The 22719-nt window shown below is 43.7% G+C and overlaps 1 protein-coding gene across 7 annotated transcripts in view; it reads left to right on the forward strand.

Moving 5' to 3' along the window:
- ATXN1 (ataxin 1) overlaps nucleotides 1–22719 on the forward strand; it is a 411201-nt gene that overhangs the window by 121584 nt on the left and 266898 nt on the right. The gene's annotated exons all lie outside the window — the stretch shown is intronic.

Below are 22719 nucleotides of genomic sequence, written 5' to 3' on the forward strand. Positions count from 1 at the left end.
GAATAAAGTATTTGCCTCTAAAATGGTTTTAAATTAATTAATGATATCCATGAGCCATTTAAATTTTTTCTGAGTCAAATATCGTAAGGAGGTGTGATGTCATAGACCGTTAAGGGTGAATGACAGTCGGTGTAGACAGAAGGTCCCCATGCATGATGCAGAGCAGAGTGACCACAGAGCGCAAAATAGCCAAATATATTTTGTCCTACCTGAAAAAGGAGGCCTGTTCCAATGGCCTGTTTGACAACAAAACTTATCTAGGTGACTTAGGCACAGTAGAGGGCCCGGAAGGGGGAGAAGGAAGCAGATGGAATGATGTAGAGTTAGAAACGCCCTTGCTTCGGGAAGAGGGCGTGGTCACCATCTAGGTTTCAGTTTTTGCCATACCACAAATTTTGTGACCTTTGGAAAGTTACTAACCTTTCTGGAACAGTTCCCTCCTCTGCGAGAGGAGGACAGTAGCCTGGATCATCCTTGGAGGTTCCCTTCACCAGTGCCATTCTGTATCTGAGGATTAAGCGACATCAGATTTACATGGGAAACGAGAAGGATAAGAACAGACGCACAACAGGTGGAAGGGGGCAGGTATGTAAATGGGGGTCTGGCACGCAAGGGGGAAATAGCCCTGGTGTGGATTCAGGTGTGCATCTGTGTCCATGGGCAAGTGACTTTTACTGGAGGAACTGAGCGCTGCTTGAGGTTAGGGTTGAGCCCTGGGCAACTGACTCGCACCACACCTCCCAGGGAGCCCTGTTTCCCTTTGCGTGGCCTGTGCTCCTCACCCTTCCCTCCGTGCAGGAGGCTTTGCACTTGAGGCTGTGCTGGCCTCCTTGCCTCCTCACCCCTCACATTCTCACCTCGCCTTCATTTGTCCCTTCAGGATGCTTCTGGAGGTGCTCATGGGCCTCGGGAGATTACCTTCCTCATGCCGAAGCCCCGCTGAAATTCTTTGTCTGCGAACTGTCCCGCTTCGAGAATCAGACACGATTGTGTTTGTTTTTTGCCTGCGCTCACAACGTGCGGGTGCACCTTTGTGGTCAACAGAGTAGGTTGAATGTGAAGAGCCGGGAATCCTTGCCAGGTTGCTGTGTTGTTGTTTAGTTAACACCGAACTTGGTCACATCCTCAATTTCTGGGCAGCGTGTGAGAATAGTTCCTTCTCCCGAGAGTTTATCGGACCAGTGCGGCTGTAAGCACAAGACAGTAATAATAGCGTGCGAATGCAAGCATTAGACATTTTCTGAGTGCTTACCGTGTACCCGAGTACTGGGCTAAGAAGCACTTCATACGCACTAAATGTGCGTGTCTGCAAACATAACACAGCGATGAAAAACAAACGTCTGATCCTCCCAACTCTAAGAGATTGGGGATCATTATTATCTACGCTCTACGGATGACAGAACTGAGGCCCAGGAAGGAGAAATGACTGGGGCCGAGTTACAGGTGTAGTTACGTGTGCAGGATTAACTTTTTCACTAAGAGCGATCTTTGTTAGTGAGAAGTGTGAAGTCTGGCGCGGATGCCAGAACGAGTCCGGGTTAGTTTAGATGGGGTTAAATGAGAGAGTGGTTTCAACGGTGTTTTGTAGGAAGGCAAGTGTCACGATGGTGTGATGTGAAGGCAAAAGGGCATTTCAAGCTAGAGGTGATTGCCTGTGAGGATCGAAGGTAAAGAAGGCAGACGGCGAACGGGTCCGTTCGGTTGGAGGGAAGAACATCCCTGCGTGTGATCAGAATCAAACGAGCAGAGCGAGGAGCTGTTTTGTTAGCTGTGGTGTAGGCATTGCTGTAATTAGTAGCAGGTCAACACCTTATAAAATCCCTCCGGAGTGTCGAGACGTGTTTCTAACAGAAACGTGTAAGTCTGCAAAGGAAGTAAGGTGCAGGTGTTAATGTCCTGCCCTTAGGAGATTTCTTCTTGGCTTCTCTTTACCAAATGACACGAGCCTCACACTCCTGCCTTGAGCTGTCACCGTCTTTGCTCGGATTTCCATTAATTAGCTTCAGGTCTTAGGTCTATAGTCACTTGAAGTTGCTCAGACATATTTGCTCTAACCCCCCTCCCCGCCACGGGCAGCTTGGGATGTTTGTCTTTTCGGACACGTCTGCCTTGCCCCGGAAGCCACATTACACACTGAGGGTGGCAGGTGCCTCTCGGGGAGGGGTGTGTAGCAACATCTTGTTGGCAAACACACATAGGCAGTGGTGGCTCCTCCAGGGCTCCAGGTGGTAGGCGTCAGGTAAGAGATTTGAACTTGGGCCAGAACTGGAAGCAAACTGGGGTGACCTGGATTTGTGGGTGCTTGGGGAGAAAACATTAAAATGAGGAATTGTGTGGGTAGTAGGTCATGTTTGTTTCAACGGTTTTCCCCTCCAAACCTTGAAAAGAAACAAAGACGACGTGGGGAGGGATTTCTCCAGGCTTGTCAATGGCTGGTTTGTGTGTCGAATTAATTAATTGACTGATTACTTTATTTGTAGTCTTCCTTGTTTGGAAAAGATTTATGGCCGTGCCTTAGATCCCGGAATCTGTCAAACGAGAAAATCTTATGAAGTAGTCAAGTTAGCGGGTTATACGTGCCTCTTTAAAAGTTTCTTTATAAGATGATTATATATCAATGAGAGATTCAGGCAAACCATAAGAGATTCTTAAATACAGAGAACAAACTAAGAGTTGATGGGGGAGGGGCAAGGGAGGGGGAGAAAGGGTGATGGGCACTGAGGAGGGCACTTGTTGGGATGAGCACTGGGGGTTGTAGGTAAGCGAGGAACCACGGGAATCTACCCCAAAACCCAGAGCACACGGTATATACACCTTATGTTAGCCAACTTGACGATACGTTCTATTAAAAAAATAAAAATCATAAAAATAAAGAATAAACATGAGTACTTAATGTATTTACATTCCTCATCTGTTTCCCCCTTTTTGAAAAACACGCTTTTCTTTGACCTTCAGATTGTTAGACTGTTGAGCAATTTTACATTTTCTAGTTTCTGTCCAGGTCGCTGTTTGTGAAACTCTAGTGTTGACATGGCAACTCTAGTTTTTTGTCTTTTTCCTTAAAGCCCCTCCTGCCTTTTGGAACTCTGTGGATGCAGCAGCAGTGAGGGCCCCCTCCACCTGCGGGACACTTGCCGCCTCCCCACCCCTCATCCCTGGGCTTCATTATGGAGTCTTGCTCTGCTTGGTAGCATGACCCCGAGAAAGTTCCGTGGTTCCGTGGTTCCGGGTCGTTGACAAGACTCTTGCCTCTAGGCATTCAGATCAGAACTCTGGAGAGCAAGGACTTCCTGTCTCCCTTCTGCCCACCAATCTCCAGGAAATGCTAGAGTTACCTCGTGCTTACCTCCTATCTTAATTTATCAGGCTCTCGTGCATATTGCCACAGCAACTCCTCATTTACGGCTCTGTGGGGAGGTTTCGACGGATGAGCAGACTTTGCAGTGTCACCCCGAAGAGGTGGCGAGACTGACTCAGTGCCTCTCTCGCTGCCCCAGGAAGAGTGTCTCCAGCCTGTGGAACACGGGCCAGTGGCAGGCGGTTATGTGGGGAGGCAGGGCCCATAGTCCCCTCCTCGTCGACCAAAGGGTAGAAGAGAAAGGAACTTTACCTTGTGCCGGACCCCCCGTTAGGAGCATTGCTTATGGCCTCCCATTTAAACCTCATCACACCCAGGAGATGAACACTATTGCTTTTGATTTACAGACGATGCAAGACAAAGGCTAAGAAGAGTAAGAGAACGAGGATTCTAAACCAGCCGTGCCTGTCATTAAACTCACACTCGATTTTCAAGCATGAACTGGTTATTTTTGAACTTCCCTTCCTGTTTCCTTCTGATGCTCGATTTTTAGTTATTTTATGGCAAATTGAAAAATTCCTCAAAGGGTGTGTACGGGGGGTAAATAGATGTATCTGAAACAACACTGTTATTGATTAGCCCTTCTAATGAAGTTTTGTGGCTAAGATGAGCGTTTTACCATCACCTTGGGATTTCAGGTCACTGAGTTGAATGACTGAGAAATTAAGAAGGGAGAGTCCCGCAGAAATGGGGATCGTGAAGCCAAGGATCTCAACGAGAGGTGGTGGGGAGAAGCATGTAGCTCCGGGGCCTATGTGGAGCGGACGGCGGGGGGATGGGGGGGAACTGGGAGGATTTAGCTTTGGACCTGTGACACCTGTGGTCTGTGCCATAGCAGGAGCTGCCCAGAATGCGGCACCAATATCCAGGGGTCTCAGGTGGCAAACATGGGTGCTGTTGAGTGGGAGCAGATACTGAGATTTGTGACCAGGGGTGATCGGAAGTGGCCACCTTTCTAGACCTCTTTCTACCTCGAAGGTCTCTGTATGAAGCACTATGCTCACGACGCTGCCAGATCTTGGACGATTGCTGTCCATGGCAGTGGGAGGAGTCGCGGGCTTGGGGTCAGAGAGACGAAGTTCAGATCCAACATCCATCACTTGCTAATTGCGACACTCTGGACAGGTTGCTGCTGCAAGCCTCCTCTCTTTGAAAGGTACAATGGGGAGAATCATTGTGTCTCATAGGATTGCTGCCCATAGAGCAGTCAGCACAGTGCCTGGCACATAAAAGTACCTAATTATTATTCGTTTCTAAGAGCATGTATTATTATCTAAGAGCAACTAAGAGCACAGGTGGTCTTTTTTTACTGTGGTTACACAAGCTGTGGCCTACCGGCGAAAGGGTCCCTCATAATTCAGCGAAAGAAATCCTTGAAATTTCTGTTACAGCAAAAAAAAAAAAAAAAAAAAATGCAAATTACTACCCGGTACATTTCTGGCAGCCATATAAGCCATTTACATAATGAAACCTCTCTAATATTATTTCTATTAATAGCCACACTTCTAAGTATCAATCTGACCATTTTGTATTTAGAATCATTCTCTCTGTGAACAGATTCCTTTTATTGCCGCGTCTTCTTAATACCTTGTGACAAGTGTCATTATCTCTTTCCTCCATAGTCTAGTGTTTGCGGTTTCGTGAACTCTTCAAATGTTAGTTTACTACCCAGGAAGCTCATTTTTAATAATGCATGCCTCGAATGTCAGAATGCTCTCAAGTGCGGACTTACAGATGAACGTGAAGTGCTGTGGTAAGGAAGGTTCTAGATTGGTACCCAGGACTAGGTTCTCTGCACCTTTATGCTCCGATGTCATCCTTTGCTTGGATGTGATCGCTTCTGTTAGCTGTTCCCCAACGAATCCCCTGTTGATCACCCTACTAAAGTACTTCACCGTGAGTTTGTCCATACGTTTGGCCCACACTGTCATCTACCCACTTAGACCTTTAAGTTTCTTTATCTGCAGATGAAGTGTGTTTTTGGATGACATGACTGGTTCTATCAATTGGCCTCGCAGCAATGACTTGTGTCCTTCGTTAGGAAGAACTCTCCTTGAGGGCATATATGGCTTTTTCTCCTGTTGGCTTCTGACCCCCAGCAAGAGGGTCACAAAATACAGGGGTCCCCAGATGCTGGTTGAAAGAATTAATGAGAGAGCACCTCGTGAGGAGAAGCCCACGGTTGGGAGGAGGTCGCCTTGGTAGGCAAGAGTTCTAAGCCCCGTTCAGCTCCGTGATCCTGTCAGTGGTCAGGGCTTACGTGGCGGGAAAAACATGGCAGCCACACTCTCGGGATGTATCCTCATCCTAAACTTTGTAACGTCGAATAAATGGTCAGGAGTTTTTCCTGTTCGATGATCCTTTCTACTAGGGGGTTGCAAAGGCTCTAAGCCAGCGACATTGATAAACCTTAAAAACGCTTCCTTAGGTTTTTGTTTTTTTTTTTTTTTAAGTTACTGCTTTTCTGTTGGTCTTTGAAGTATGGTTTTACTAATTTGAACTCTTTTTATGGCCAGTAAGGGAAACTCATCAGAGGCAGCTTCGGACAAACGGGGCTTTGGCCAAGGACCCGGGAGGCTCTCATGGACTGTAGGGGAGGGTGGGGGCTGGACCTTTGTGCTACGAAACAAAACCAACCCCAAACCACAACCGACAGTCCACAGTGTATCTGGGGTTTGGGTCATGTAGTATGAACAGGACTGTTCCCACCTGTGTGGATAGGCAGTTTCTAGAAAAACAAATGCTGCTGGACAGACAGTCCAGTGTGTGTCTCCAGAGATTGTACCGTGGGTGTGTGATTGTGTCTTTGTCTTTACCGTGCTGCTGTGGAAGATTTCGTAACCATTAGTGCTAAGATTGCTGGAGAAAAGAATTAATTAAGATACCTATTGTCCCATTGCAGGAATTTCTGTTTGTAGGGCTCATTAAGGTCTTTGCTCAGAATAAGCACGTCTTTTCTGGCTGGCACACGCTAACATTCACACAAGGTGCAGAGACGTTTTTCTGCTTGTTCTTGTCACTTCGTCACGTGACTTCAACCTACTGCCTCCAAATTGATGTCCCCCGGGTGCTGGGGTGGCCCAGCAGAGCTGAGTCGCACGGGGAGCCCCTCTGGGGTAGGACGCTTGCCGAAAGAGGATCTTCTGGTTGGAGCGATGTTGGCTGATGCTGGGGGAAAGGTTCAAGAAGCAGCTGGGAAGGCTCCAGCCTTGAGGAGCCTCCTTTCATGGCTGAACGTAGTGAAGGAAAAACACACACTTCACTGTCGTTTCTGTCATATCTGAGAAAACAGCACCTAGTTCACTACATAGTAGCATCTGAAACTGGGTGCTCCTGAGATCTACACTCGTATCTTAAAAGGAGCAGAGAGGCACGTCTGGGTGGCTCAGTCCGTCAAGCGTCCAACTTGATTGCGGCTCAGGTCATGATCTCACAGTTCGTGAGTTCGAGCCCCGTGCTGGGCTCTGCGCCGACAGCACTAAGCCTGCTTGGGATTCTGTGTCTCCTTCTTTCTCTGCCCCTTCCCTGCTGTCTCTCTGTCTCTGTCTCTCTCTCCCTCAAAAATAAATAAACAAACATTAAAAGGAAGAAAGGAGGAAGCAGACCTGAAGTAAAGCTGGGCGTGGTCAAGAAAGAGATCAGGCTCGAACCAGAAGTGGCTCTGTGGGCTCCCGATTCCTGTCCTTAGCACTCTTTCTGCCACTTCACGTTCACCCTTTTGGGTCTTTCCCACAACGACCATGTGCAAGGTCATAGCTCTGTCCTTAGTATCTATACTTGTCTGTGAGGGCGGCCATAACGGAGTAGCACAGACTGAGTGGCTTAAACAGCAGAAATGTAGGTCTCACAGCTCCGGAGGCCGGGAGTCCAAGATCAAGATGTCAGCAAGACTGGTTCCTCCTGAGGTCTCGCTCTTCGGCTTGGAGACGCCCGTCTTCTCCCTCTGTGCTCATGTGGGCTTCCTTTCCAGACTGTGTGTCCTGATCTCTTATAAGGACACCAGTCACACTAGATTGGGACCCCACCCATTTGACCAGATTTTACCTTCATTACCTCCTTAAACGTCCTATCTCCAAACACAGTCACCTTCCGAGATACTGGGCAAGTTCAGACTTCCGACATATACATTTGGGTGGGGGGGACACAGTTCAGCCCATGACAGTCTACGTGAGTTGATTTGATTCATTAATTAAATGCATTCATTGGTGCCTTATGGATTATATTCATCATCCAGTCCTTAAATTGTCCATTCCAGCAGCGTTGCAGATGTCAACTTGACTCTCATATGCAGCCAGCTAATTTAAAATGCTGTTGCCACGTGCACCGTGGCATGGTGCTTGTCACGGGGGAAAACTGGGCGCTAGAAACTCACTCCCTGTCTTTTTGGGGGATGGGGGCCGTCCGGGGAGGCAGACGTACATAAAAAAGGGCTTCGTTAAGTCTGTTCCGAGACGGGAAATACAGGTGCCGTCTCTGGATCTTTACTAAAAATCGCTTATTTCTATTCAAATCTTCCATGGTGGCAAACTCCCATTTGCCTCTCAATGGGTGTTGGAACATTCGCGTGTCTGGAATGCTTGGTAACCATAGTTCTGAAGAGGAAAGCCTCACAAGCTATTGCTGTGTTCTTTCCAAATATGTTCTTTCGTGGCCAGAATGGTCACTCACTGACTGGGTTCCTTATGTGTGCCCGGTGCATTTTACTTACTTCTGTATGTGTGCATGTATGTATGTATTGGAGAGGGCAGAGTCACTCTTCTGACCAGCCGTGTCGTGCGATGAAATGGTTCGATACGAAGCCCCACCCATCTGTCTCTACGGAGACCACATCGTAGTCCTATTTTTGTCCCTGATGTCAGGCATAGTGCCTGGCATTTAGTAGGTCTTCAGTAAATATTTGCTGAATAAACGTGTGCTGATTGAAAAACGGTCTATTATGAGTAGCTCCCAGAGAGACTGTGGGCTTCTGAGCAGGAACCTGATGAGTCACACATTGTCTGCCTGACTCAGTGCCACGTAAGTGATAGATATGCCATCCTTAAATCCTCTGTCCCCCACCCCCACCCCTCTCCCAGCCTGGCCTGTCATCCTTTATCAGGAGCCCTGGAAGGTTCTTAAAGACGGGAAGACAGATGCAGGTTGTGGCACAGACATACAGTAACAGTGTAATCCACGCGGTTTACCATTTTGGGACCTACCGACATAAATTAACACTCGTTCCCTGTCCCCCGGGCGGGCAGAGTACTCTCTTCTCCGCTTCTGTAGTCACAGCGTCTTCATTACAGAATCCCAGAGAAGCGAATTAAGGTGAGCTGGGAGAGAAGGGGGAGATACAGCTCGCTGGTTCCCCGTGGGAGCAGGACTGGGCAAGGGGTTCTAGGCACAGAGACAGCATCGAAGGAGGCTCGCCTGTTTCACCGCTGCCAGTGACCGTCGACGGTTTTTATTGTTTAACGTTTTGGAAAGTGTCTTCCGAACCTCAGGCTGCTCGAGAACAAGCATTTCACGGCGGAGATGATGTCAAGTGATAAGAGATGCCTCGGAGGGTCAGTGGCAGGAAAGGGTGTAGCTGCAGGAACGTAAACCTGCAGAAGTCAAAAAATTCAGGAGTTTAAGTTACGTCGCAAGTATGACTGCATCCCCTTGGGGCTACGTTAGCGTTTTCGGAACCGGGGCACATTCTGCTAAATGGAAGCCCTCGTTTTCCGCAAAGTCGTATTGTCAAGGTTGCGACGCGCGCAGTAACTTCAGACTCACGTGGTTTTTTTTGTTTTTGTTTTTCAATCTTCTTCTGACCCACACCATATGGTGTCGTAGCATCTGTGTGCCGAAATTCTGGATCGCTCGAAGAAATAAGGAAAGCGGTAAAGAGCTCAGACTGGGGTGCGCGATCTGTGTGACTTCATGAAAAAAGAAACCTTGTCTTTGCTTGAACAATAACCTAAGACTGAAACAAAACACAGCCCCCACTACCTCTGAGATACACACACGCAGTGTACATATCGGTATATTAGTGTCATATATATATATATATATATATATATATATATATATATATTAGCGCAAACTACACATACCATACAATTTACCAGCTAAACCATTTTTCAGTGCCCAGTTCAGTGGCATTAAGCACATTCATACTATCCCCACCAGCCGTCTCCAGAACTCTTGGTTTTGCAAAATAGAAACCGTACCCATGAAAACGCTAACTCCCTATTCTCTCCTCCCCCCGGCTCCTGGCAACCACCTTCTGCTTTCTGTGTCTATGAATTTGACTATTTTAGGTACTTCACATAAAGGAATCATAAAGGATTTGTTCTTTTGTGTCTGGCTTATTTTGCTTAGCTGATGCACTTTTTTTTTTTTATTGTTTATTATTTTTGAGAGAGAGAGACAGAGAGCAAAAAGGGGAGGGGCAGAGAGAGGGAGACACAGAATAGGCTCCAGGCTCTGAGCTCTCAGGATAGAGACCAACGCGGGGCTCGAACTCACAGACTGTGAGATCATGACCTAGGCTGTAGTCAGCCGCCCAACAGACTGAGTCACCCAGGCGCCCCCCGATGCACTTTTAGTAACAGCTTTATTGAGGTATAATTCACATACTGTTAAAATTCATCTCTTTAAAATGTACAATTCTGTGGGTTTTAGTATATTCATGACTGCTATATTTTTGAAGAGAGTAAATCCAGTACTTTTCTCTTAGTTCTCAAAAATGCAATGCACACATGCCTTTTAGCGGACAAATCTAGTTATAAAAATGTCATGGAATAGGGGCTCCTGGTGGCTCAGTCGTCTAAGCCTCTGACTCTTGATTTCGGCTCAGGTCTTGATCTCACAGTTCGTGAGTTCCAGCCTCACGTCAGGCTCTGTGCTGTCAGCACAGAGCCTGCTTGGGATTCTCTCTCTCCCTCTCTGCCCCTCCCCCTGCTCGTACTTTCTCTCTCTCAAAATAAATAAATAAACTTAAAAAAAAAGATTCTTAAAAATGCCGTGAAATAAAAGGAACAGAAGGCTAGGGGCAAATATCTAGATTGTTGGCTTGGTTCAGATGAATTCAGGTAGCCAAAATAGTTTTGTTTTGTTTTGTTTTTTTTAATTTTTTTTTTAACGTTTTATTTATTTTTGAGACAGAGAGAGACAGAGCATGAACAGGGGAGGAGCAGAGAGAGAGGGAGACACAGAATCGGAAGCAGGCTCCAGGCTCTGAGCCATCAGCCCAGAGCCCGACGTGGGGATCGAACTCACGGACTGCGAGATCGTGACCTGAGCTGAAGTCGGACGCTTAACGGACTGAGCCACCCAGGCGCCCCTAGCCAAAATAGTTTTAAGCCTGTCTGCTTTATTGAAACGTCTTTCTTTTACATCATGGCTCCAGCAATGTGTGATTATTTATTGGTGGTTCTTGTGAGGGAATTGTTTGCGTGCAAATTGATTGTGACGAGTTAGCCAGAAATTCAACACAACTGACATTCCTTCCGAGTCTGGATTTGTTCAAAGACCAGTTTTGAATTGGCTAAGGCAATAAATGGATGGATGGGCACTTGGGTTATTTGAGATCTGGAATTCCCAGGGTCAGAGGGGATATTTTGGTCTAAGAGAAATGGCATTTCGTGCGTGTGTATTGCTGGGGGGGAGTGTTAATTTGTGTAAACATTTAGGTAACAGTTGAACATTATCCAGTAAAGATAAATGTGCTCTACTCTGACTCGGCAGTTTTGCTTCTAAATTTATTCCCTAGAATAACTTCTTTACAAATGTACCAGAAAACATACATGCCGTCCATCACAGCTTTGCTTATATTACTAATGGTTTAAAAAAAATACACCCAGGGGTGCCTGGATGGCTCAGGCAGTTAAGCATCCGACTTTGGCTCGGGTCATAATCTCGCGGTTCGTGAGTTCGAGCCCCACATCGGGCTCTGTGCTGACAGCTCAGAGCCTGGAGCCTGCTTCCGATTCTGTGTCTCCCGCTCTCTTTGCCCCTCCCCCCCCCAAGAATAAATAAACATTAGAAAGAAAATACAAGCAAGCCACCCAAATGTTTATCAAAGTAGTATGGATAAGAAAATTGAGATACAATCAAAGAATACTGTACAACAACGAAAATGAGTGATCTAAAAGTGTGTAGAACAATCCAGGTGAATTTCAACAACCTGATGTTAAGTCCCCCCCTTCCCCAAGAAAAAATAGGTTGAAGAAAAATTCATACGATATGAATGACTCTGTAAAATTCCGAAAATATGCATAACTAAACAAGTAAAGTAGAATTTCATTCCGAGACAGTTAAGAAAAGGCCGAAAGCCTAGAAAGACATCCATTAAAACCCTTTTCCCTCCGAGCTTAGGTGGAAATGAAAACCTACCAGCTCTTTCTGCCACTTAAAGGCTCCTATGAAATTTCTAAGTACCCTATGTAGTAACTCTTGAAAATTCCACGTACACACGATTAGCAGACTAAAACCCAACAGAAGGACGGCTGGGTAACCAACAAATCATGCATGCAGAATATTTTTATTTCAAATAATTTACATTCCTGAAATAGAATTTTCAGAGAAGCTTTTCTCGAATGATGTTAGATTGACGGATATACCTAAAAATAGAGCTGTAGTTTTTAATAAATGAAAATTAGTCAAGACCCTAATCAGTACTTCCTGTATTCGGTACTAACTTTGTCACTTTATTACTTTTGTTAACAAGGGTGGTGCCCATTCTCACATCCCTTGTATTCTGCTTGTTTGGATGTCATTGTGAGACCACCCCACCACCATCCGCCGTCATCATCATCCCCATCATCATCAGGGCACATGCTTTTGCAAGCTCTGAGCTTATAGCTACTTACACATGTCGCATCCATCGCATGCAAGCCTGTTCCCGCCTCAGGGTCTTTGCCTTACTGGTCCCCTGACTTGATCCTCCTCCCCCACACCCCGTCCGCCCCCTGGCCTCATGACTCACCCTCTTACTTGATCCGGATCTTTGCTCAAATGTCACTTTAACTGAGAAGTAACCCTTCTCAGGGGGTTGTAAACACCCCCATCGCTTTCCATTCCTTTAACTGGTTTAATTTTTTTCTCTATTGCACTTGGATGTGTTTTTTTTGTCTCCCTTCTTCCACTAAAATCTAAGAGGCTTAGAGTTGATGTAAGTGGGGGCTGTGCCTGCTTCAGTCACTCTTGTCTCAGCGTCTGGCACTGGGCTGGCATATCTCAAGGCTCAATTATTACACAGTGAGTGAATGACTGACTGAATCATTCCAGTAACTCTTTGAGACAGATACTGCTACTGTCATTCTAAGCACTTTTAAAAATGGAGGGTCTGATATCTTAAACCCCTTGCCCATGTGCACCCAGCTGGTGAGTGGTGGGGGCTGGAATTCAAAGGCAGAGCACCTGACACCAAAGCCTAGTCCTGGCTCTCCTTTTCTGCCTTCTGTCATCTGTCCCTGAGGCTGATGTGACTTTTTTTTTTTTTTTTTTTTTTTTTTTGCATAAGAGCATCTTTCCGTCTTTTCAGATGATCGAATCATCAATTGTTGAATTCCCCCAATATACCTTTATAACGAATAGTTATGGCCCCTTTTAGGGCTCTGTCTCACGTATGCAAAGATTCCTTCCACATTTCAGATTCAGCAAAAAAAAAAAAAAAATTCTTTTTTGTCCATATTGCCTTCTCCAGCCTCCCACGACGTGTTTAGTGCAGTTGTCGGGGCTCTGAGACCACAGCGGGTGTGTGAGAGCAGCAGACAGGACTCTGAGTAGAACGATTTATAGATAACCCGCTGAGCTGTGTTATCTTCTAAATGCATGTGTCCTTAGACCATTTCTGATGGCATCTAATGACCTTGCCTGAACATGTGCTGCCTTGTAATCTGCGCTCATTTGTCACTTTCTAGATTTTGTCACTTTCTGCCAGATTCACTAAAATAACACGGATGGGGAAAGCAAAATAAATATGAGGGGTGCCCGGAATTCTTTATTTCTTCTTTTAATTTTCTTTGACTTGTTTTGGGAGCTAGGAGCTGGCTCTAAAGTTAAAAATAAAACAACTAGGGTTAGGAGCTGACGTTGTCACCTTTTTAACAGAACCTCAGATGTTGAGGGGGGCCCCTGAGAGTTCTGTGGTCAGTGAGGAGAAGCGTAGTCTTGCAGGACTCTATGCTTGGCTGGTGGGTGACGTGGGTGGCCGTCTTAGAACCTGGCTGTACCTACTCCCTTTTGGGGGTTCCTTCCACAGCCCAGCTGCCTTTCCCTCAGTGATTTGTTCACCCTGCTGTAAGGCTGTCTATGCCACGGAGAGTAAAAGCCTTTTCTGGGACCACACATTGGCCAACTGATTATCAGCAGCCTCTGTTCTCCTAGATTATCTGGCTTCCTCATCAAAACCATCTTTTTTGACCTTGGTTGGCCATGGTGGACTGCGCACAGGGCTCAAATGATCTCTGTTGAGGCTGTGTATTAACTATTGCTCAAACTTGTCAGAATCCTAGGACATGAGGATCTTAATCTTGGTGTGTGTGTGTGTGTGTGTGTGTGTGTGTGTGAGAGAGAGAGAGAGAGAGAGAGAGAGAGAGGTGGGGGAAGGGAGAAGGGGGTGAGAAAAAGGGGAGGGAGAGAGAGGAGGGAGGGAGAGAGAAAGGGAAAGAGGGAGACAGGGGCAGAGAGAGAGGAGAGAGGGAATGAATATGAATAATGAGCATTTTAAATCTACACCCATGGACGATTTCTGCTTTTTCTTTGGCATAGGAATAAGCCCAGACAAAATTGCTTCTGTCGGAAAAGTTCAGAGGTGGCTACTCTTGCTTTAAAGTCAAAATAATACTAATATTTAATGAGCACTTATCATGGTCCAGATACCATACTAAACACTTTACATACATTGTAAAATTCAATGGTCACAGCAACCCCGTGAGGTAGTTATTGTTATTCGTCCCATTTGATGGATGAGGAAGTTGAGACTCTGAGAGGATAAACAGTGTGCCCAAGGTTGCAGAATGACAGAGCTTTGAATTTGAATCTAAGCAGTCTGACTCCAGATCCTGTGCCATTGTTTCCCTGATCACAGAAATGGTGTATATTCATTTTAGAAACCTGGAAAAACAGGGGGAAAAAAAAGTGAAAGGCAGATCACTCGTAAGATAACCATGAACATATTTCGTATTTCTAGTCATATACCCTCTTCTAACTGGCATCATGCTGATTGTACCACTGGCCCATATAAGGGGAACATGTCGCTAGGCCATTTTCAATCCCACATTGCATGATTTTATTGCCTATATAGTTTTACATCTCTTATAGATACTAGGATTTACACAAGTAATCTAATGTGTTGAGCATTTAATTCCCCAGATTTTTTGCAGTCATTAGTGATATACTGTGCTATACATGTCCTTGAACATGTATCTTTTTTGAACATCTCTGATTGTTTTTTTTAGGATAAATCTTTAGAACTGCAACCGTGGGTTCAAACAGTAAGAGCCTTTTTAAGATTTTGATACATTATTATTAAAGTACTATATTTTAGCACTCATCAACCTTGAAAAGGAATGTCCATGTGTCTGCATTCTCGGACAGCACTAAGTGCTGTAATAAAAACACAAAATCAAAAATCTTGCCAATTTGAGAAGTTCAAAATTACATCTCGTCTTAATTTTCTTTTGTGTGTGGTTTTGAGCGAGGTTGGACTTTTTTTTCATACATTTTCTGTTTTATATACATATATTTTAAAACCAATTATGTTCTTTGCTTATTTTTTGTATTAGGACATATATTTTTTACTTATATATGTGTTCATTTTGAATAAGGATGTTAACTCTTAGTTCATGATGTTACAATATTTTTCCCACTTTGATATTTTCCTTTGAATTTTATTCACGGTGAACTTCACATATATTCCAAACGTATGTAGTCCAACATATTTTTTTTTTCTTGTAGACCTAGAAAAGCCTTCCAGGCACTAGGATCAGATGAATATTCACCTATAATTTGTTCTAGTTTTTTTATTGTCTTGTAGTTTATATTTAGAGCTTATTTTGATGTGTGATCTCAGGCATGAGGATCAGATGAATCTTGCCAAAGAGCTCATCAGTTTCACACGTCATTTATTTAATACTCTTTTACCCTACTCGTAGGAAACACCATCTTTATCATGGACTAGGTCCTTTTATGAACTTGGGTATATTTCTGAGCTTTATACTCTGTTCTCTCCATCTTTGTGGTTTTGCATTCTAGTTTGGTTCCATGGCTTTCATCAGTTTTTAACATGTACCGTCTTGGATTCTTCCATAGAACTTTCTTTTTCCAAGAGTCCTTAGCTATTTTTAGCCTATTTATTCTTCCATGTAAACATAAGGCCAATTTGGTCAGATTGTAAAATGTCTTTTCCAAATAAATTTTAATGGTCACAGATTGTAAGTTAATCTGGAGAGAATTGAAGTCTTTACACTTTTGCAAGTTTGGATCCGGGTAGTTAGTCTCCTTCAAGACTTGTATTTGCCCCTCGGTGAAGTGTTGTCTATTTTCATAGGACTTGAGCAGTTCTTGTATTTAACATTTCATTAACACAGAGCCAAATTTACATATTCTTTTTTTTTTACATATTCTTAAAATTAAAAAATATCTTCAATATTTTTGGTTTTATTCTACTCCCTTTTAATTTGGTTTAGTTGATCAATTCTTTGGAACGTTAGCTTAACGAGCAATAAGTCTAGTCTGTTTTTTGGATATTTTCAAGGGCCACCTTTTGACATCTTTTCTATTTGAAATTTTGAGTTCGTTTCTGTCATTTATTTTTGTGTGCTCTGTCTTCATTTTGCTTTCCCTAGGTGTATTTCCCTTTTCTAATTTCTTGAGTGGATTGCTCTTTTAAGTGGATTGCATCTTCTTAATGATGAAAATATGTAAGGTATTTGCTGGAGTGTGGACTGCCTACACTTTAATATATAATGTGATCCTTATCTCTATGGTCTCAATCTGCAGTTTGCATAATTTAGCATTTCTTAGGCTCTCACCTGTTTCGAAGAACGTTTTGTAAGTGTACATGTTTATTTGAATTGTTTATGCTTCTGTCTACTCGTTGAAGTTCACTGCGTTGTGATCATGGAATGTTGAGGTGTAGTCAGGTTTCCTAGATGTCTCCGTACGTGACTGACTTCTGCTGATGTTCCACGGGTCTCTATATAGAAGGTGCATGCTGTAATTACCAGGTTGATGTAGTCATAAGATGAGCCTTATTATTATTTTACCCTGCTTCCCTAGACTCTTATTAAATTTCCATCTGCTTACTTTTCCAAAGACGGAAGGCAGTGGGGTACACGTTCACAACACCATTGCATGACTCTCAGTCTCTGCTTATCTTTCTTTACATGTTTCTGTCCTATGTTATCTAGCTTGGCACATACGAAGTTAGCATTTCTTTTTCATGTACCCCTTGTCAGTAAAAACCAATACTCCTGTTTAATGTGTTAAATATTTAATTCTGATTTTATTTTCATGTATCGCTTTTCTTTTTTTTTTTTAGTTCCATTATATTTATTTTTTAATACTTTAATTTACCTTAAATAAACTCTATGCCCAACCTGGGGCTTGAACTCACGACCCTGAGGTCAAGAGTCAAATGCTCTACTGACTGAGCGAGCCAGGTGCCCCTAACATTGCTTTTCGATATGTAGTGTCCTAGTGTTCCTTTGCCCCAGTCCTCTTTCTTTTCACTTAGGAAAAATTCTTTTTCAATGTTTATTTATTTTTGAGAAACAGAGATAGAGCATGAGCAGGGGAGGGAGCAGCAGAGAGAGAGAGACACACACACACACTCAGGATCTGAAGGAGGCTCCAGGCTCTGAGCTGTCAGCACAGAGCCCGACACAGGGTTTGAACTTACAGACCGTGAGATCATGACCTGAGCCAAAGACGGACGCTTAACTGACTGAGCCACCCGGGCGCCCCTCTTTTCACTTTTAGAGCTTTCTTGCAGGTGGCATAGAGGTCATTCTTAATTTATGACTCCACCTGAGACCCTTTCCTTCTTGAAAGAGAATTAATACCTGCCTTCAACGTTGTTCTACTTGTTCTCATTTTTGGCATCGTTTATTCTTTTTCCTTTTATGATTCCTTGAGGTTTCTCCCATTTTCCATTTTGCGTGACAAGACTTATCCTCTGCCAGTTTTCAAGTTAGAATGTTTCATTTTTTAGTTATCTAATTACATTTGAGAAAAAAAATGACCTGTATTTCTGTAAGGGCGATGTCAAGAAGCTTTTGACCATACTTTGTGTGAGACGAGATTAACACATTTTTGTTCTCCTTTGGGATTCTCCTTTCCTTTTAAATATTTTGATTGAACTGATTATTATTTTGTAAATGTGGTACAAATTTTCTTGTAAGAATTACCTAGATAACCTGTATCATTTTCTAACTATATTCGGTTGTTTGCTGTTTCTCTGGTTTGACTACCTATTATAAAGTATATGAAAGCATAACTGCTCCTATATCTTGTTTTTTGAATTAAATTTTTGGTTGACTAGAGAGCTTCTTCAAATGCAGTTAACCCTTGAGCAACATGGGTTTGAACTGTGCAGATCCATTTATATGCAGATGTTTTCCTGTGAATGTATTTTCTCTTCCCTATGCTTTTCTTAATAACAATGTCTTTTTCTGTAGCTTACTTTATTGTAAGAAGACAGTATATGATTCAAAGACAAAGTCTATGTTAATCGACTGTTGATGGTATCAGTAAGGCTTTCAGTCGACAGTAGGCTATTAGTAAGTAGTTAAGTTTTGGGAAAGTCAAATTTATATGCAGATTTTCAGCTCCATAGGTGCTGCTTAAGGGTCAACTGTATAATATTTTTATGAAGTTCATTTTCTTAGTGGTTCTTCGCATCACTTTTTAGCTCTCATACCTTCACAGAAAACTTGCTTTGTTACAATTCCTATATCAAGATTCTTTACCATCAGGGCTGTGCAGCTGGTTGGTTTATTCCTTCCATTGTCAACTACAAGTCTAAGGCCAGCCTGATTTTTCTTCCGTCTTATAACCTGGGTGCCTGTATCTTTTCCCTTCCTCATTGGATGCTAGCGATCTTCTTACTTTGACCTCAAAATTCAAACGTTTCACTGGAAAGTAAATAGAAGACTGTTTTCTGTAATTTATATATGTGCATATACATGGATCTATGTGTCTGTGTCTGTTTTCATTCCATTTGTTTTCTAGTACAGAGTGAGCTTTTGTTTTTTTTTGTTTTTTTTTTGTCTGGGAATCAGGTATTTCTTCAACTCAGAAAAGTTTTCTTACATGATGTCTTTAATAATTGCTCCTGTGGTATTTGTTCTGATTACTCCAGGAACCACAAACACCTATATCTTGGCTTCCTATTCTGTCTTCAATATCCATTATAGTCTATGTTTTTGTCTTCTTGTGCTCCCTGTGGTATAGTTCTTGAAGTCTGTTCTTGACATCACTGATTTGACTTCTGAGTTTGTCTTTCCTTGTTGTTGGTCCTAAGGTAGCTTTAAATTACACTTTTGAAAATGGACAGTTGAAAAAAATCCGTAATTTTTTTGTAATTCAGTCCGTTTCTTTTTGGTTTCATTCACGTGTCTTACCTTAATCTTTCGTGTTTTGTTCCAGAGTCTGGGTTTTCTCCCCCACCTTTTTTTTCATTTTTCAAGCAAAAATCACATCTTGCTTGAAACTTATTTCTATTTCCAGCAGTAAATCTTTTTCAAAATTAGCTTCTTCCTTCATTTCTTGGATGTTTTATGTTGTTTTATCTACAGGTCTTTATTGGCCCAAGGTTGCTTGTTTTCTTCTCATGGTGCTGAACTACTTTTTCAAGAAGGAGAGTCACAGGTCACATTTCTGAGTCAGCCTTTTATGTTATGCTTTGTATGTTCTATCAAGGAAAACTGTCTTAAAAATGATGGCAGGTGTCTGGTGCCTTTCTCTATTTTCCAGCACTGACGGGAGCATATTTTCCCCTATATTTACATTCTTTTGTTAGTGATGTTGAGATCGATAATGTGCTCTGAAGGCAGAGAGAGGGGGGCAAGAGGAGAGACTTCTTGAAGAAAATCCGATATTTAGGGGGCACGTGGGTGGCTCGGTTGGTGGAGCACGTGACTCTTGATCTCGGGGTTGTGAGTTCAAGCCCTGCGTTGGGTGTAGAGATTACTTAAAAATAAATTCGTATATATATAAAAAAAAGAAAATCAGATACATAAGGATCTAAATTTCCAAAACACAGATGGAGACAACTTTAAATTGTGGAAAACATTTATGGAGTTCTCTTAAATAATGAACTCCCCCAGGACACTCAGCACGTAAAGTAACTTATAAAAGTTAGACTTGCACATAAATTGTCAGACACACAGTCTTTGTTTATAGTAAGCCGCACCTGTACCTCTGTAATAGTCCCCATGTGTGTGAAGCTGCATGGTCCAATTAGGTACAGAAGAACACCCAAGTCACTTGGCCTGCAGTCATGTTTATGATTCAGAGCGAGGTCCATTTCACCCTTTGCACTCTTCCTGGCAGCATTTGGCATCTGGGTTCTGGTTTTTCAGCCTAGCACGTGGTTGCTTCCCTCCAGAAGCTTCGGAGATCCTTACAAGACCTCTCCTATGAGGGAGAGCAAGCATGCCGGCATATTTTTAAGGAAACAAAGAACAGTAGTGCCCCATGTCTTTGAACAAGAGTGGAGAAATCGTTCTTTCCACATCTGAACACAGTGTAGTCAGAAGCAACTAAATTGTAGGAAAGGACACGGCGGGGGTGGGGGGGGGGCAGGGGCTTAATGGATCTGAGGAGCTTTATTTATTGACTTGTATTTTCTTTCCATTATTGTCAATGAAGGTGACTCAGAAAAAGAGAAATCTCGGAGAGAGAGAGAGCGAGGGGGAGGGAGGGAGTGAGAGCAGCCACATAGGTAGAGCCGGTTTGCTTGCTTGCTGGAACACCCGGTCACAGACAGTTCTAGAACAGAGGGAGGGCAGCATGCTGGGGCTCGGTGGAGCAGACCTGGCCTCAGTGTTATGGCCCATAGGCCGAGTCAGTGGTTCCTACTGAAATGTCACTGTGCACGTTGTACTTTTGTCTGGAGATCCGTTTATAACTTAAGGCACAAACTCCTGACTTTTTTCCCGATGAGACGTTAATCTCTCATTTACTGATAAAATTATATATGCCAAGGAGATGTGAGAGGAAAACAGATGAAGAATCCTTCGGGCTCACCACAGGTTGAGCAACTTCCTTTCCTCTGCAGGCTTGGGCATTTCAAACCTTCTCCTGGGGGCGCCTGGGTGGCTCAGTCGGCTAAGCAACCGACTTCAGCTCAGGTCATGATCTCATGGTTTGTGGGTTCGAGCCCTGCGTCAGGCTGTGAGCAGCTCACAGCCTGGAGCCTGTGTCTCCCTCTCTCTCTCTGCCTCTCTGCCACTCTTGCTCAGTCTCTCAAAAATATATAAATGTTTAAAATTAGAAAAAAAAAAAAACACCTCTCCCGGATGCCCCAGAAGCACCTGTCGTGAGCTGCAGTCCTGCAGTTGACCACATTAGGATCTCTGATCAATTTCTTATAGATTTGGATGTGAAAAATGAGCGAGGAACCATCCTTACAGACCCAGAAGGAATGATATGGAGATCCCCTTGACCTGTGATATCTTTGTTTTCTGGGAACGCATTTTGATGTAAAGCAAGAGGTATTTCCTAATGATAGACCGTGGTTGCATCAGGCAGATGGGTGCATTTTCATGTGTTTTGACATGTCAGATGGAAACACACCTGGCTCACCTGGCCCCTTAGACTTCCCATCCCAGGATTGGACATGAATGTAACACTGACACTTTGGAACGTGCTTTCCAAGGTTATCCATGAACTAACATACACTTGGCCTTGGAAACACTTTACACATCCAGGTATCCACCACATGTGTTTAAAGGTGGGGCTTTCTTAGTGGCCTTGGTTGATTATTGAATATTGATTGAGCATAGGTATTGTGCTAGTTGTTCTTAATTATTTCATCTCCTGTCACAACCCATTTGCCTAAGTATCATCATCCTGCCCATTTGTGTATGGTTAAGGGAATGTAGACTTGGAAAGTTTCTTGTCCCAGGCCGCCTAGCTAGTAGGCTTTGAGGCTCATCCTGGGATCTCTGACTTGATAACCTACACGTTTTCTTTTTCTTTTTTTTAATTTTAGAGAGAGAGCATGAGCAGGGGAGAGGGGCAGAGGGAGAGAGAAAAACACCCTAAGCAGGCTTCATACTCACGCAGAGCCCAACACCGGTCTGATCCCACGACCCTGAGATCGTGACCAGAGCTGAAATCAAGAGTTGGATGCTTAACTGACTGAGCCACCGAGGCGCCCCAATAACCTACATTTTTTTCTACTGCACTGTATTGGTTATGGATTTTAACAAAGACTAAGTTCTTCTAAAGATCACGTCCTCCCTAAGTCCCTTAACCGAGAGTTCCAGCATCTTTATTCCCAAGCTTCCTCCTTTCCCCAAACATCATACCTGTTTCCTATGCTCCTTCAGTAACCCTGAATTGTGAGCAAATGGTCCTACAGAATGAGGGGGAGGGGGTTGTGTCCCTCAGTGCTGTCTAAGCTGTAACGATAAGCCCTGAGGTAGTGCCAGGATCATGAGCTGTATCTCCAGCCAGCCTCGTTCTAAACTGGTTCTCTTGCGGCTTTGGGAGAGCTGTACCCTCTCCAAGCTTCCACATCTGTGAAATGAAAGGTCGAGAGTAAGGGATCTCCCTAAGGTCCCTTCTAGTGCCCAGATTCTGCAGTCACATGCACCAGAAAATAAGAAGCCTGAACATACAAAACAGAATTTAGCATGGTCATAAAATGTGACGTACACAAGGGAGTTAATGGAACACATAGCTCATGATAACATTTCACTGATAATGTGCTGCATGGTAATTGGCTATTAGTGGGAGCAGTTCACGTAAGTGACTACAGTTTGTATAATTTTTACACAATGGAAACGACTTGTAATCATTTTTCACTGATTTGTTTACTAAGATCTATAAACAGTGGGTTTTCTTTCTCCTGATATGATATGTAATGTGATACATACATGTGCATGCAATTTACATATAACACGCAGACGTCCGGGGTTCCACCTCTGATAATTGGGCTTCTCTGTATCCTCCTCTTCCAGAACCTAAGTGTGAAGCATTGTCCTTATCCCATTATTATCTTTTTATCGAGGGGCTCTTAGGACGCCTCTGCAACTCCTCCCCATTGTTCAGATCTGGTTAAAGGGCCTTTACCAACCTCCCCTTCATGAAGTCTAATCCTAGCAGAGGACTGGACAAGCAGACCCCTGGTGTGTGGGTTCAGCTTCCATGGCCCCTTC

Source organism: Panthera tigris, chromosome B2, assembly GCF_018350195.1.
Source record: "Panthera tigris isolate Pti1 chromosome B2, P.tigris_Pti1_mat1.1, whole genome shotgun sequence".
NCBI lineage: Eukaryota > Metazoa > Chordata > Mammalia > Carnivora > Felidae > Panthera > Panthera tigris.